Source organism: Anneissia japonica, unplaced genomic scaffold (assembly GCF_011630105.1).
Source record: "Anneissia japonica isolate Jap-2015-1 unplaced genomic scaffold, ASM1163010v1 scaffold287985_len465408_cov153, whole genome shotgun sequence".
Taxonomy (NCBI): Eukaryota; Metazoa; Echinodermata; class Crinoidea; order Comatulida; family Comatulidae; genus Anneissia; species Anneissia japonica.
In genome coordinates, this window is record NW_022719880.1 from 41,599 (window position 1) to 45,551 (window position 3,953).

The 3,953-nt window shown below is 33.4% G+C and overlaps 1 long non-coding RNA gene across 1 annotated transcript; it reads left to right on the plus strand.

The window, feature by feature from the left end:
- Nucleotides 1–356: 356 nt before the first annotated feature.
- On the plus strand, nt 357–3,574 carry LOC117111106. Its single transcript, XR_004445814.1, has 3 exons — nt 357–605; nt 1,707–1,833; nt 3,405–3,574. It is a non-coding gene; the product is annotated as an uncharacterized LOC117111106 (long non-coding RNA).
- The last annotated feature ends 379 nt before the right edge of the window (nt 3,575–3,953 follow it).

The following is a 3,953-nucleotide window of genomic DNA, read 5'->3' on the forward strand; positions in this document are numbered from 1 at the left end:
CAAAGCATTATGGTAGTGGTTCTTTCTCTTGGGCTTCTGTCTTTCTTTGGAATGCTCTGCCTATTACAATCCGACAGGCAACTTCCATTGATGATTTTAAGGCAGCTTTAAAAACTCACCTTTTTAACCTGTATTTTTCTTAATTTTTTCCCCCCGAATTTTATTTTTACTGTTAAGCGCATTGAGGCTTTAGCATAATGCGCTATATAAGCTAAAATTATTATTATTATTACATGGGCCCCACATGCCACATACATGGGCAGATAATTATGCCCTGGATTCCTCTCTGACCCACTGTTAATTATACTTTATTTTTAAGACGTTATACGTAGCTACAGTTATGACATGAATGCTCCATTGCGGTACTTTTTACTTAATAAGTGTATGCGCATGCTCAGTAGAAATACCAGTTTGAATGAAGCTAGCGATGATCGGACCATCGGACTTAAGCCAATGAACTAGCTGTCTTTGGCAGTTCCGGTGTCCCGTTTCAAGTTTTGAATTCACAAACGAAGCGCCCATTGAGTGTCGTCGTCTTGTAGCGAGTGTTAAGGAAGGAAGATTCATAGGCCTAAGAAAATTTGCCAAGTCACAGTGAAGTAAAAGTAAGTATTTATACTTGTGTAGCCTAGGCCTAACTGTTGTTGAATTCCCTAACTATACTAAAATGTGCTAGGCCTAATTCGCGGCCAAAACCATTGCATTCCCTGGGCCTAGGCCTTCTTGTTTAAGCGTATGCTGGCCTAGTTTCTTGAACTAGCGTTGGATCGCCAGTTAACTCTCTGGCTAGGGGCATAAGCCAAGGCATATCCTACGTTTTTTGTCTTATTATATTTTTCGCCGGTGTATAGGCTAGGCCCTGTCTACCTGTCATTGTGTATAACTAGGCCTAGGCTTAACCTAGACTGTGTGATGTAACGTTAGTATAGAAGACCTGGCTGGCAGGCACTTCCCACCCCCAACCAAGCCTAGGGGGCCTAGGCTGTCCATATATGAGTCCACATATACACCAGAACTTAATGTCATTTTCAAAATACTGAATTCCAACATGATGGAGTGCATTACAATTCAAAGCTGTTTTCTGTTTAGTTTAAGCATAAAATACTACACTTTATTTAATGGAAGTGGATACATTTACGTCGTCGTAAACAAATCAGTAAACGATATATTTACGTAAATGAAACAACGCATGCGCAGTCATACTTTAACAAACTTGCATTTTCAGCACTCGATATTAGCGTGGCCACCATGGCCGCGGTGATTCCCCCAAGTTCAGCATGGCACTTTAAATTAATTTATAATTTTGTTTTTTATTTTTATTAAACGTAATTTAATTTTCTACAACAGCACAGTATGTAGTTTAATCACTAAATAAATTATTAAATCATTGTGTTAAATCTTCAAATAAAAGTGTTTACTGTATTATGAGCTGGAAATGTTATGTTTTTAACTAAGTAATTAACACATCTTGAATAACTGTTTGTGTACCTGTACAGTAGTGTGCTGAATTTGTGATGTGCAGCCTGAGAGTCACCTTAACAGACTACGTTATTTAAACTGGCACAAAACACCGCATTTAAACTTATCACAAAACAAAAATTTCAAAATACATCAACTACTTCATGTGATGGAATTTGGTGTTATTATATAATCGTTTGTTTTATTTACATCGCAATTCACTTAACATATTAATATATATTTTACAGTATTTTCAAGCCTTGAAACTTTTTTTAACAACATTTAAATCTATCCTGAACAACTTTGTTTCCTGACTTCATCTGAACTGGATCAAAAATACTAAGAAGTTTCAAAAGCTCAAGATTGTCAAAATCGGTAAGTTAATAGATTCTAAAAACCAAATGCTAGGGCGAGACTTTTTTATACCTTGTTTATCGAACCCGCCTATTGCAAATATTGATATTTTAAAAATAAAAATAACATTATATTTTTGAGCAATTAGCACACCCACCACCACGAAAAAAATGAAATTGCAGTAAAAAATTAGTTTTTAAAAATTTTCATTATGCCCTCCACTGCCTTGAAATCTCCAAATATATAAGATATACATACTGTATTTATATAAATTTTAAATATTTAACCATCCTACTTTACATTCACCAATAAAATTGTATATTTATTTTCTCCTCCATCTGGATGTTTTAGGCAGATTGTTTGCTGAATAAAAAAAAATAAATTTTATCTTTATTTTTATTCTGCCCTCCTCCGATGATCTTTAGAAGAATAAGTACGCGAAACAAGGTATAAAGGAAGTCTCGCCTTAGCTACTGATGAAATAATATCCATGTAACATAACAATGTTTAGTATTACTGTGTGGATCTAAGCACTACATTGTTACTTTATTGTTCGTAAAACCCAATCTGTTTAGCTTCTATAAATATATATTAAATTATAGGATGATACTCTTATTAATAGTACTCAACACATCCTTAATAAAATAATATTTAAGACATTCAAAGTGTTTAATACTGTAAAACCAGCTAAACTTTCATGTGCAAAAAAATTTCACAAGTACTGTACCATACAGAATTTATTAATATCGTATGTTAATGAGGATTGTAATTATCATGTAATTATTAGCTGTGTCTGGCCAGCTAAACCCTAGCAGATAGGCAGGTTTATGCCTGGGCTTTTCTAGCCTAGAACTCATGATAAGATATTGTCATCATAGATGATCTATTATGTATGGTGTTCATCTCATGAATAAATTTAGGTGTTAAGGCACATAGAAAGAATTATTGGAATAATACTCCTTTAAAAAAAAATGTGATGAGGGTTGGTTTTTTTTTTTATAACCGCATCAATATTTCCAAATAGTTAATGTGCGCAGGAGTGATAATCTAACAATTTTTTCATATGCGCCCTTATCAATTTGCGAAACCTCTTTGAAATTTTTTGTGCACTAAGTCTCTTAGTTTTTACAGCCAGGCCTTGCTGAAGACTGAGTGGTTAATTCTAGGCAAATAATATGCGTTGCATTTATCTGTAATGCAATTGTGGAAGTGCTTCGCAATTAGCGTAAAACATGTCACATTTTGCGATGCGATACTGGGTAAATCGAACGCAGAAGCCCAGTAAAAATACTTTATCGTAATTAAAATTAGATCTTATTCACATTCACTTCACACTTCTAATGCATAATAAATGTAATAATTTGTCATAATTGTGCTGTGGTGATTGTGCGTAATCCCAAAGTTGTTAGGAGACATGTCACTTATATCAATAGTTCAGACCTAAAGTAAATTTGCACAAAAACCAAAGTAAATGAAAACACTAATTTTCAAAATTTTTTTTTTGTGTTGCATGTCTTTTTTTTTATTTGATAAATCTAAGCGAGTAAATCTTAAATGCTATTATTTTTAGACCTGTCTTCTTTTTTTGCCAGGGCCAGTTTGCAGAATTCTGAAATGCGACGTTGCAACTAGATGTGAAAAAAGGGAGGCGATTAAATACTTTCTTAATAACCTTTGTGAAAAGTATGAGGGAAAAGGCATTTGTACTTCTGATACTATGATTCATGGTGAAACTATTGACGATTTTTATTGATACACTCTTGCATGGACCCTATCAATTTGAGGATATTCATAATCTGTAAAAACGTTAAATATGTGATATTCCCAATGCGATCAAAATGATGGAATATTCTTACTTTCCAAGGAGCTGGAGAAATTGAATTGTATAGTTATTAAGGGACATTAAGAAATTTTGATTTCATTTTTACCACTATTTGTATTTGCTATTGACAATATTGCTTTTTCTACAAAATAAATAAAATGAGTGATGTGTTAAAATGAAATAACCGTTTTGTTTAATCATTGCAGTGAAAATATTTTGTACTATACGTACAGTTGAAAAGTTTTATTTTCAGACAAGGAGTAATTTGTTGAAATGTACACCTAGCTCATGGTCATCGACTCAGCCAATGTTCAAACCA